Source organism: Emydura macquarii, unplaced genomic scaffold, assembly GCF_026122565.2.
Source record: "Emydura macquarii macquarii isolate MOO-44397 ecotype Brisbane River unplaced genomic scaffold, CSIRO-AGI_Emac_v2 contig_1253, whole genome shotgun sequence".
NCBI lineage: Eukaryota > Metazoa > Chordata > Testudines > Chelidae > Emydura > Emydura macquarii.
This window is the reverse complement of record NW_027131390.1, coordinates 57,870,367-57,883,726: the sequence shown is the minus strand read 5'-3', so window position 1 is coordinate 57,883,726 and position 13,360 is coordinate 57,870,367. Positions and strand designations below refer to the sequence as shown.

Sequence of the window (13,360 nt, the reverse complement as noted above, 5' to 3'; positions counted from 1 at the left end):
CAGTTCCATCCAAAATGACCTTAATCTCCATATCTCCTTGCTGTTTTCTTCATAGAAGTGACCCATGTCTGTGATACGGTCCAGAATTCTTACTAAGCAGTAGAGTTCTCGTTCAGTTAAGTAGACTTGATGGGACACATTGTTTTGCTACAGATATGTGGCCACTGAATATTTCTTGATTCTCAGTTGTACATGTACATCATGTTTACTTTAGCATATCACTGCTACAGCAGAGATAGCATACTGATCTTCCTTCTCCAAAAGCACAGGTCCATGTTACTTGTGCTAAGGGATGATCTCCATTAGTTGTTAGCAGTACAGGGCTTGTGACACTCAGGGAATGTCTACAAAGGAGCTGTTTGGTGTAATGCCGAGCTTGAATAGTCATTTCTGGGCTAGCTCTGCTCGAACTAGTGCCTAAAAATAGCTGTGTGACCATGGCGGTATAGGCAGCGGCTTGGCTAACCACCTGAGTACAACCCCATCTGACCCCTGCGGATGTACTTGAGTGGCTAGCCCAAGCCGTCACAGCCACATTTCTGTTTTTAGGGGCTAGTCTGAGCAGAGCCAGCATGTGTAGATGTATCATCAGTTGAGCAGTTCTTATTCCATCCCATGGAGGCAGTGATACATATCTAGTCAGTTCATCACAATGTTTTATCTAATGTTAAAAAGCCTTTATCTTATGGTGGATTTGTTAAACAGTTATGGTAAAGCTGTATGGAAAATCTTGTCCTCTTCTATATTTTGCATGTGTATAGGATAGAATTGGAGTGACAAGGCATTTAACTTATTTATATCACTGTGATACCTAGTCACGGGCAGCTTGCAGAGTGCCCATCAACAGTTTTGAAATTAAGTTCATTCACGTTTTGTCAATGATGTGTACTCTGTACCACTTGGTTTCATTTCTGTTTACTTGAGCTGTTAGCAGCATACCATTGTCTTAAGATGGAACCAGAAGTAATTAGCTCATATTATATTGCCACACTCTCCGCCCCATCCCTTTTTCCTATGTGTTTGAGTTGCTGTGAAGGTCTGTCATGGTTTGCATCTGAATTATATGCTGAATTTATATTCTGAGCTCATGCAGTACTTTGTGCAAGATGATCCTTTGAGGAAGATAGAAAAGGGCAGCTATTTAGAGGGATAGAAAATGAATTTGATGAAGCTATGAAGTAAAATGCTGAAAAGGTTCATTTTTGTAACCACTAAAATTCAAAGGTGACCAGAGACCAATATTTTTATCTTTTTGAAAAATGTATTTGTTTAAATGTATCAATAATTTCTTTCTGCTAATCAGTGTCTGAAACCAGTCTACCCTTTTCTGTCTAGTATGTATGAGAATGTAAGCTGAAATCTGTAGCAAACTGGACTGAGTACATGATTTCAATGGGGTTTATAGGTATTTTAATATTTTAAGGTCACAGAGGTGAAAATTAAATAATTTAACGATAGTCTTCTGGTTAATACATTGATTCAAAACTCAGTACATCTGGATTCACTTCCCCTTTCTGTCACAGACTTAATACGTAACCTGAGGTAAATCACTTATAATCTCTCTGTGCCTCAGTTTCTTCTGTGTAAAGTGGGAATAATAGTACTGTCATCCCACACAGGAGTGAGGAACCCACAGAGGACAAATGTTTGTGAGATGTTCAGATACTTAATGTGCTGAGGTGTATAGGAGACCGTCTTTCTCACACGTTTGTGCAAACATGTGTGCTCTTCAGGAACATATTCAGCTCTTGTCAAGATCTGTAGAACATATGTCTAGTTTCCACTGTATCAAGCATGTTGAACCACTGAGATATAAATCCAATTTTGGAGGGTTTTTTGGCCTTATTTACCAACATATCAACCCTTTTTTATGCTCTAGTCAACAAGGCTAAAAAATTTTATAAATTCCATAAAGGACCCTCTGATAAAATTCACCTACCATGCTTTGCAGTGTAATCTTTCTTTGAAAATATGCTTCAACAGGCTTAAACAGCAAGTTGCTACATGACAAAACTACAAAGCCATGTACAACTGAATGTTTAGAGAGTGTGGTATTGTAGACACAAACTCCCATTATTTAACAATTTTATACCCGTGTACCATAAATTTTAGCTGCCACAGAAGAAGAAAAAACAAACAAAACATGGTGTGAAGCAAAGCCTTGCATAGACAAATTCTGTTCTAATACATCTGCAAATCCAGAGTTTGGACAAGTATATGGTAAATTGTTACTTGTGTAACTATTCGCTCTACCCACTAGAGTTGAGTGAATGATCAGGTCAGTTTCTGACCCAGCCTTGAGCTGTCAGAAACAGATGGCCTCTCTATAGTGCAGGATATTGTGAGGAGTATCTCCCTCCCTATTAGGAAATGGTATATCAAGAATTTCTCAATAGAGTACTGCTTCCTTTCTACAATCCCATTAAGAGGATATTGATTTCATGCTATAGTTGGTCTTCCAAATGAGAATCATAACTTGCACGTTTGTAAAAACAAAGTTGTCCATGGATAATCTGTGAAGGATCTAAATTTGTGAAATGGATTTTCTGCCCAGCGCTGGATGGCAGTGTACCAGAGCACACAAACCACTGCAGGATTCTCTTTATTGGAATCCAGCTAGCTGGAATTCCAAACCAAAGGTCTCACCCCATGGAAGAATGTGTGAAAGGATTTATACAACTGTTTCAGCTGTGACTTGTAGTTTTCTAGACTTGTAATAATTTTTTTGCTCTCCTCTGGACTTTCTCCAATTTGTGCACATCTTTCCTGAAATGTGGTGCTCAGAAATGAGGCCTTATAGTGCTCTCATCAGATTAGCTAAATCCCCTTTGAGTAACTGGCTAGGCACTGTGTAAGAGGGTGGGACAGCCATTCTCTCACCTCTCCCCCACCCTCTTTGGAGCACCATCCATTAAGAAGCAGCTGACCCTATACTTTCGTGAGCACAGAGACAGCATTTGTCATAGGCCCATGTGGTTCCCAGCATAAGTAGACAGGTTTGTGCTAACTCTGCTCAAGCTAGTGTACTAAAAATAGTAGTGTGGATGTTGCAGCACTGGCAGCAGCTTGGGCTAGCCACCTGAGCTCAGACCCTGAGGATTAGGCAGGCTTGGACTCAGGCAGCTATCCTGAGCCTCCATTCATGCAGCATGATCCACAATGCCATTTTTAGCATGCCAGCGTGAGTAGTACTAGTGGGAATCTGTCTCCCTGCGCTGGGAATCACACCTCCCAGCAGACGTGCCCTTAAAGGCTCACATGAGTTTGAATGAGTTTCTGCATCATGAAAGCTGGACAGGTCTTTTAATGAATCTCACTTCATGAGCAATATTGTGCTCTTGGATCTCTAATGGGAGAATTAGACACATAGCTTCCACCCCAGTCTCTATGCATTTTCTACCCCATGCAAGGGATGACGTCCTTCTCCCAGTTAACCAAATCACCATCCTTCTTCTCATCCAAATCCCTCCTGAACATTCACAACACCCACATGATCTTATTTATAATATCTTCAGTAAAATCAGAACTACTTTTATTTCCAAGCCTGGATTCTCCTGTGATGCCTGTTTTAGAATCATAGAAATGTAGCACTGGTAGGAACCTCAAGAGGTCATCTAGTCTATTTCCCCACACTGAGGCAGAATTAATGTGTCTTTTTTTTAGAACGCAAGATTTCTGGGCAGGGAGGGACTATTTTTATGTTTGTATGTTGTATGGCTGACACTGACAAGTGGGCTCAGGTGTGCATATACTGTCATGGGCAAAAGAGGAGTCTTGTGGTTAAGTCACTGGCCTTGGATTCCGGATTCAATTCCTGGCTTTGCTTCCCACAGACTTCCTGGATCAGGTCCTTACCTAGGTATAAATCAGTTTAGCTCCCCTGAAATCAATGGATGAACTTGTCTGTAAAAATGCAGCAAGTCAACTGCTACACTAGGAACTGCACCTCTCCTCTAGGACAGCTCTAAGAGGAGTTGTTGTTCAGGAGGCGCTGTCCCTCCATGCCATGGAAAACCCCTGACAAACTACCATGGACACAGTTCTACTCTCAGAGCCATTGTCCCCACTGCTCTCCTGCTTTTTCACTACCGAGACCTCTGCCCATCTAAGGAGAGCTGCAACCAGTCAAGTGGCTAGGGGAGCAGAATCTTACCCCAAGTAAATTGCTTCACATGTGTGCCTTGTTTTTTCAAGTTTCTTAGTGTGTGAAAGGCTACATACTGAGTAACCACAGAGAGCTGTTTCCATTCAGCCCCAAGTCTTGGATCCATTGATGTGAGCAACAGAGCTCTGTTCCGTTCTGAATCTAACCACAGATCTCATCTGATGCCCGCAGCGCCAATCCTGCAGAACTCGTAAGTGATTAAACCATAGACACACATTCTTGGCAGTGGTGATCAAGTGGTTTTGCTACACTCTGAAGCCTGTTGTCCTGTCCGTCGGGACAGCTAGTTGTGAAGGAAGACTTTAATACTATAAACTACTTAAAATATTATCACAGTTCAAAAATAGTACTTGCTGTGTGCCACATTTAAGAGGAATCTTTGTATATCGAGGGTCACAGCAGCCGTTCGAGCCAAGTGAGAAAACGTGAACTACTAGTACAGGTCCATACTTGAAGGAGGGGACTCTGGGCTACTGCCGAATCTCTTCAAAGCACTGGAACTGCATTCTTCTGTTTGGTGAAATTCACCCATCTCCTTATACTGTCTGAGTTATTTGGGGAACTAAGTGGGAGGTGATGGGCTGAAGTTCCACCCCCTGCCCACCCTCATGTACCTCCATACGGCTGCATTACAGCCCTTCTTTGACTTTTATTACAACCTATGACCCATGAAACAGAACTCATTGAAATCAGTCGGAGTCTTTCCATTGAATTCAATGGGCATTAGATCAGGTCCCCTAGCCTGAAATAGCAGCTGCTGCCCTTCTGTGCCTCTTTTTCTGAGGTTCTAGGCCTCTGATGGATCACTTAGCCTCTCCTCCATCCTGCCCCAAACTGCCCCCTCCAAGGCTTGCAGGGGGTACAAAGACTCCCTGGTGTAGCCTGCCTGCCTGTCTATCCCCTTCCCCTGCAGAAAAATGTACAGCTGAAGTACAGGGAAATCTCATTTGCAAAAGGGGGAGCAAAACCATAGTAAATTAAAGTTGATTTGCATGAAGCTTTGTATACAACAATAACCGTAATTAGCCCCTATATAGTGCTTTGCATCCATAGATCTCAAAACCCTTTACAAAGGAATCAGGAGCATTTATCCTTTTTACAGATGGGGAAAGTGAGGCATGGAGAAGGAAGTGACTTGCACAGGACCCCACCCAGCAAAGCAGTGGCAAAATCAGGAACTGAACCTAGGTCTCCTGAGTCTCAGTCCAATGCCCTGTCCACATAGATCTTGGTATGGACTAGGGCACAGGCTGTGTCTGAAATTGTGTAGTCCTTGTTTTGTTGTTGTCTGTCACTTTTTTGTAATTTTGAATGTACTGTAGTTCTAGGGACAGAAAGAAGTGCTCAACACCCACAGTTCGGGCCAGATTTTCAAAAGAGTTCAGCTCCTACCAAAGTACCTACAATGAATTGGCCAGATTTTCCAAAGTACTCAGAATCCAGCAGCTCCAAGATGGCCTGAGCACTGTTGCGAATCTGGCCTATTTAGATTGTCAGCTCCTTCGGGCAGAGACTGTTATGACCATGTGCTACATGTACACAGAGTAAACCAGGCCCTGACTGTAGCCTGGGCCTGTTGCAATGGTAAATGGGAGCTGTGGGGCGCTGAGCACTTTTGAAAAAATAGCTCTTAAATCCCCAAGGCTGATAACCAAAGATTGATTTGGACATGACGGTGAGTGAGAACAGATGGACAGAATGAGGATTTTAAGTGGCAGGCCTCATCTTTATTTAACTTAACTCAGGAGACGAGCATTACCCACCTATTCCCTGGATTCTCACCACTAGGCATTTTCAGCGGTTCCGATACGGGGAACCTATTACAGAACCCATAACTCAGGTCTGGCCATTCCTAGGACTTAGCTCACTCTTCTGAATCCTACTGTCCCCCTGCAAGAGGGACAGAGGGTACAAAAGAGGGGACCTTGGCCCGAAGAGGCCACCAGGTCTTCCCCTATCCCATGAGCACAAGGCCCATCAGCAAAATCCCAGGTCTTTTACTTCTGGAAACCATTCCTATTAGCTGCTGAAATGGGGCAAAAGGAGGGTCCACATTCCCTGGCTAGGGTTTAAATTAATGAAAGGGGAGAATGAAGGACCAATCAGCTCCCTTCTTCCCCTGGCTGGCCAATGAATGGATAGTTCCTCTAGAGGGGCGGGACTACCCTGTATTCCCCAGCAAATGCTTTCCTGCCCCCTTTCTACTGGGTCTTTCCCAACCGCTGGTCCCATCAAATTTTCCACTCATTGAGTCAGGCGGGTGGCAATGCACATCATAATACTGCAAATTAAAAATATCAGCATTTGTAGAACTTTCCATGATAAATATGTTGGCCACCTAGTGCAGCACGATATGTCAAAGATCGCTTAAGGTGAACAGAGAGAAACAGAAAGACATGAAAAATGCTGTGGAATGTTTATCCCAACCTTGAACGCTGTCTCTGTGATCTTTAAAAGAAAAAAAAATCAGGAAGAAAAATACTGTTTGAGAAGGAAAAGTACAGTTTGGGATATATTTTCTTTGTGTTCCTTTGGGGAGGGGGAAAAAGTGCAAAACACCTGTTTAGATGCTGTTGATAAAAATATCCCACCTGTGATTGTCATGTCGTTTTGGTTTTCTTTACTAGTCAAGAACTTTTCTTCCTGTCTAGCATAATACTCTTTGTTCACTTAAAACTTCATTTTTTTGTCCTCGCCTGGCAGAGCCAACCTGGTGGATGACAGTCAAGCTGTACTCTCTGCTTCTGACCCGTAGAGGCAAAATATTTTCTGGCCTCAGCTCCTACTGTCTGAAAAAAAGACCTTGGCTCAGATTCTCATTTATAACTCAGACCCCTGCACACCCCTCTGGCAATGCAAAGGGGCCTAACCTTGGGACTTACACTTTAAAGTCTCTTTGATCAGTATGGCATGGATCCTTATTGTAAAGAAGAATCAGCTTCTGTATCTTGATTTTTAAAACAGAAGTGGAATCCAAAGGGTTGCAAATATTGTATTAACTCATTTTAACTAGTAAAAGCAAATATAATGAAAAACCATAGGAACAGTTAGTAGGTACAGGTTCACTTCTTTAACAATTTTTTGTTTTCAAGGAGTATTTTTTGTTGATATATGAAGTTATTCAAGATTTGCAAAAAATATTGTTTTCCTTTTCGGGGGGTGGAGGAGAAAACCCCTGAGTATTTATTTTAAATTTAGGGACACCAAAATGTCAACAAGTTAGGTTTCAGAGCTAGTAGGTGATTATAATGTATATTATTAACACTGCTAGAACTGGGTCTTTTATAACTACAGTATATCAGTCATTTTAACAGAAGAATATCTTAGGGAATTTTTGGTTGTCCATGTACACTTTATATAATATACCATCTCAGAGAAACTTGTGTCTTCTTCAGATGGCATATCTATGGCAATATGGAATATGGAAGAGTGGTTTTAATGTTAGTGGTTGGTCCTGCAAGGTGCAGAGCACTCTGGCCCCTCTCAGGAAAGTATTTAAGTTTTAAGCATGAGTGTAATCCCAATGACTTCAATGGAGCTACATAAATATTTAAAATTAAGCATCAGTTTAAGTATTTTGTTGAACTGATACGTAGCTACATAGTCTTCCACCTGTACATCCCAGTCTTAAGCTTAGTATCTGTATCCGACGAAGTGGGTTTCTGCCCACAAAAGCTTATGCCCAAATAAATTTGTTAGTCTTTAAGGTGCCACAGAACTCTCGCTGTTTTAGTATCTGTAATTATTCATGTTCATTATTATCATCTTCCCATCCAGGTAAAATGAAGGCTTTTTTAACTCTTTCCTTCTCCATTTTCTCCTCTCCAACAGGCTAAGGCAAGGGTTTGGCTGTAAACTTGCCACCCTGGTTCAGTACAAGGTCTCTTTCCCTATTGATTTTCCCACTGTGGCTAAATCTGGTTCATCCAGCCTTTAATAGTTTATAGAATCTGTTTCAGTTTCTGTGATTTCTAGGTCAGCTTTGTAGATTAATATGCCATTAGTTTACATTGATTTATATTAACTGGTGTAAATCCACATAGCTCTATTGACTTAGAAGGAGTTACCCCAATTTGCATCAACTGAGAATCTGGCCTTTGTCTTTCTAAAGAGGCTTCATTTTGCTAGTTTGGCTCCTCAAAGGGGCAGCTTTTACCATTAACTAGAGACATGAGGGGAGGATTTTATATATTTACAGTGGCTTAGGCCTTGTATAAAAATGTCTTATACAAAGAGCGCTGAATTTAGGAGTAACTGCAGGACATTTCTTAAAACCCTCTAATAGTCCATTCAATATTTAACTACAGCCAATATGTTTGATAACCTGAAGATTTTTTATTCTTTATGATGATTTATTTTGATTGTGTAATATGTTTTAACTTTGTCTGTAACCTTCATGACACTTACATGGACCCTGTAATTAAAAAAACAAACAAACAAAAAAAAAACTATCATCCTAGTTTGGATAGCCCTGGCATTAGCATTTAGACATATCACAGTCCATGTGGCAGCATAAATTTGGACAGTAGCAGAAATAAATTCATCTACAGTTTGTCTCTTGGCATGCTGTTCTAAGCTAAAATCAATGTAAAAGCAATGTAAATGATTTTGAATTACTCAAAATCTGGCAAGAATGACTAGTAGATAATATATAGTTTGTAGAAATTGGAAGTTAACTCTGGTTTTACAGAGGAAAATAATTTTAGAGGGAGCATTGAGTTTTTGTATACAGCAGATTTTTATATTTCACTGCTCTTTGTCACTATGTTTGGCAAGAGTCTTGCACTTGTGGCGCTTATTGAAGAGTGAGATTTGAATGTTTATTTTGGCAAGCCCTGCTATGGAAAGTGAACTTTTTTCAAATCTGGTTCTTTCTGAAATGCTGGGGGAAATCTTCTTCACGCTGCATATGAGAGAAGACTGTTTTAGCCACTCTGTGTAGCTGAGTCCAGCTGCTAGTTGTACACAGTTTTATTAATGAGAGTTGCATATTAATCCTAGGACGCAAGGCATATCCAGTTCATCCTGAATAATATACAGTGGGTCAGATTCACTCATAAGGCATAAGCCAGGAGAACCCATACTCCAAATCCCAGCGATAAAAAGTTTATCAGCAGTGCAGTCTGCTCACAACCCTGCTCTGCAGTGGGCCAGAGGTGGCTGGCACAGTTCCTAAAGTGGATGGCCTTCCCTGGTAGAGGGTAAGGACTTGGTAAACCAGGAATGACTGATTCATTTTGGGTAGTTCTGCCATTAGGGAGGTAATTGGAGTAGTGCAGAAATGTAAAGCTGCTCTTCCCGTCAAGAACCCCAGGGAAGAAATAGGGCTAAGGACTGTATCATCACAGATTTCAGTGAGAGTTAGGCACCTAAAGAACTTTGAGGATCTTTTCAGACTCTTACCCAGTGTTACCTAATGAAAGAACTATTCCAAAAATCTTATAGTGTTCTTACAATTCCATTTCCCATTACTCGCTCAGAAAGCATAATAGTATTGTATACTTTCTTAATGAGTGACCAATAAAATATTGGGGTTTTTAAAGTAATAATAGAGGGATCATTTATACTCATTTTTACCCCATTAAAGAGTGACAGAGTTTATACCAATCAGGCTGTGCCTAAACTGACTCCAATATGGTTTCTTAAAACATTTAGTGTTAACTAAACGTTAGATGTGTCCCTTGTTTAACAAATGTTTGATTAATTTTTCTGTAATAAAATATTTTATCTGCTTATAAAGATTGAACATCTCCAAATTTTTAGATGTATTTTTGAAAAAGGACAGTGAGTGAGAGACTGATTACCACATTTTTTATACCATAAATGGTCAATTTTTAATGTTCCTGATATCATTAGAAACCCTCAATTGAATTTAAATTTTATTTCTAGTCTCTTGCCTTCCATTCTTCTAGATATAATTATATGGGGTGAAAGATAAAAGGCAGCTTGGTGAATACAGCTTTTATCTATGTTTTTGCCCTGTCTGCTGTATGTTTTTTTCACAAAAGTTATCTTAACTGTGACTTTAGTCACTAGAGCAGAACATTCAGAATGACAGAGGCAGGTTAAGGTGACCTGCTGATCAATTCTAAGCACTCTGTGTGCTAACAGACTTTTTTGTGCTTTAATCTCTTGCACCGCTTCAGATTCCACTAATGACTCTGCATGGTGGGGTAGGGCTGGTGGTGCTTTGTTATTTAAATCGCAGTAGCAGTCAAACTCCCACATCAGTATCAGGGCCCCATAGTGCTAAATCCTGTACAAATACACAGGTAGACATGATCCCTACATAAACACTTTACAGTTTCACTTCAGGCAAGATGTAACAAATGAGTGTGACAAGCAATAGGGAAGGTGAGGGTAACAATACTGAGATTCACATAGGTTTTGTGCACAATTTGATATAACCATAATATCTGTGTGTGTGTGTGTGTGTGTGTGTGATGCATACATATATGTGTGTTTATATATGTACTTATAGTATACTATATTGTATAGGGAAACATACGTGTACTTTTACTATATTGTATGCCTGGTTCTGCATTCAAATAAATGGTTGTAAATGACTGCAGGATCTGGCCTTGTGTCTTTGCTATGTTTTAAAATAAATAAATAAATACAAATATGGCAAGAATTGTAGCCAGAATTCTGCCCTAAAAAAGTCTGAAAGGGTTTCAGAGACATAAGGATGAGAATTTGGGCTGAAGTATTTACAGTTAAATGCGAAAAGAGAAGTAATTTCTTATTCCAGGTATTTGTAAAAAAAACAAAAAAGCCACCTTTGTTTTTGTGCCAATTGCACAAGTGCAAGACGAATAATGACTAAATGTTGCCATTTGCTACCTTTGTTTTTTATTATTGCAAATGCAAACATATATTTTGCATCCTCCTGAGGTTGGCTATTCTCATGAGATTCCTGTCCTAGTGAGCTAAAAGCTCATGAGAATGATTTTTATTGATTTATTATAGCAGAGCATCAGCTCTGATATATTTAAGGTTGAACAGTGCTTTCTTTTTAAAGGTTGAATCGTCTAAGTGCTCTGAAATTTGTATGCTTACTCGGATTGTCTCAACAGTGTCTGTGCCTCATAAGAGTACCGGGTAGTGTTAGTGGTCTAAATTTGGAGTCATTTGAAAAATGGATTCCTGAGGTACAGCATCCCAAAAGATTTACAAAATTAACAGTTTCTTATTCTGTTGTTTTTTGTGCAAACCTGGGCTGCAAAACAGGGCTCTAATTCTCCCCCAACAGATTTCAGACGCTTGATGTTTGTGCAGGGCACCCACTGGCCCATTGGGGAAGTAATATTGAAAAAGTTATTAAAGGAAGAGTTTAGCTCTTCAAAGAGATTGAAATGCACATGTGTAGCAAGAATAGATAAGAGGGTTTGCAAGCAGTGCATTGTCACAGTAAGTATACACTGCAGTCCCAAGTGCAATGGGAGCCCAGGTATTCATACTCCTGCTAGTTTTCATCTAGTTAACACAGCTAAAAATAGCAGGGAATCTGTAGTGGCCCAGGCTTCAATGTGGGCTGTACTAGCCCGCCAGCAATGCCACCAACTAGCCTGCCCTGGAGCCCTCACCATCACAGCTTCACTACTTTTAGCTGTGCAAGATAGATTAAAGATAGCGCAGGTTTGCCTATCCCTGCTGCTCTCACACCTTCTATTGCACTGTAGACATACCTAATAACTGGAGAGCTCAAGGGGATACGATGTTGTCATGGAACCTGAGCTACATCCATGTACTGTAATGTGAACCCTACCCTTGGCAGAAATCTATGAATGAGCTTTAGGTATATTGGCACTATCCTCTAGTAAGGATGTAGATATGTTTTGGGTTGTTTTTTTTGTTTGGTTGGTTGGGTTTTTTCGGGTTTTTTTTTTTTTTTTTACTTTTGGGAACTGCGCCTTGCTAATTGGCACAGCTAACTTATTAGGGGCCCTAACTATTTCCTGAAAGATGATAAATTACATATGTTCTGTGCAGATATGTGAGTGATTGCTGGGCATGTTGCTGCTTTTCCACTTGTGGGATTATTAGAGCAAAGTGCCAGCATTGATTGATCAATTGCCATTGAATAATTAGAGGAGAGATGAAGAACATTTAGGACATTATAGTCATGTTTCCTGAACTTGGAACTGTGTGCATTTAAGGTCAAGGGACTCCTGATATGCAGCCCCCTAACATGAGGTGCTCATAACATTTTTAGATTCTTATCACTTTTTTCATCCACAGTGAGGAAATAGCAGAGGTCAGAGGAGTGAGGGGGAATGTGTGTCTGTGTGGAAGCAGTGCTGTGGTTGTGGGGGCTGGCAGAGTACAAGGAGAGGGGTTTAGGGGCAGAGGAGTAAGGGAAAGGTGAAGAATGGTGTGGGGCTGTGGTGGAGGGAGGGAGGATTTGGGGATAAATGGCATGGGGGAGAGGGGCAGTGGGGGCTCAGAAGAGGGGAGAAGGGTGTGGATTAGGCAGAGTGAGAGGGAAAGAAAGGTGAGACCCTGGAAGGGAGGACAGGGGTGTGATTAGCATGGGGAAGTGAGGGGGATTAGGGGCAGGGGGACCTGTCAGCCTTACATTATCCCCTTCCATATACGTGCCAGGATATAGGGGAGGCAGGTCTGAGCCCCTCTCCCTGCCCTTTGTGTCTGTGTGCAGTTTCCCCCTTTGCAGTTTTGACTTTGGCTACATCTGACTATGATTAGGAGAATGGGGTCCTTCCAGATATCTGTTGTACTGGTGCAGTACCAAAAATAGTATTGCAGTTTCACATCTGGCAATTCAAGCCAAACCCAGCATATGTGACGTTCAACAGGGCTGACAGTCAGGGTTCTGTTTTGGTCCATCTCTTATTGATAGACTAGTACATTTAGGATGCATATTTTACAGTTACATACAGGCCAGCATTTAGACCTTGACATGAAGGGAGAATTTTGTTTGAGTTATTTAAACAGAGTAGAAGTAGGGAACTGACGAGTGATCCCTGTAATATTTTGAAACAACAGGTACTTTTGACTGCATTTTATAAAAATTTTTTATATATTTCTAAACAAAGATTTGATGTAAGAAAATGTATCAAAGGCCTACCTTCATATTTATCTGGAATTCTGTACCAGTGTTGCAGATACCTCTCCAAGGTAATGTCAGTGGAAATTATGCATGTGAGTTGAGGGTCTTACGTCTCCAGCTCTACA

At 40.8% G+C, this 13,360-nt stretch overlaps 1 protein-coding gene across 4 annotated transcripts in view; it reads left to right on the top strand.

Moving 5' to 3' along the window:
• The window catches only part of SPATS2L (spermatogenesis associated serine rich 2 like), a 109,695-nt gene that overhangs the window by 26,492 nt on the left and 69,843 nt on the right, over positions 1 to 13,360 (top strand). Inside the window, exon 1 of one of the 4 annotated variants that reach the window (XM_067548950.1) lies at positions 4,211 to 4,355. The exons of the other annotated variants lie outside the window; for them this stretch is intronic. The gene's annotated coding sequence lies outside the window, so the exon portion shown is untranslated. Of the gene's footprint in view, positions 1 to 4,210; positions 4,356 to 13,360 lie in introns of those variants that run through there. 4 annotated transcript variants of the gene reach the window in all.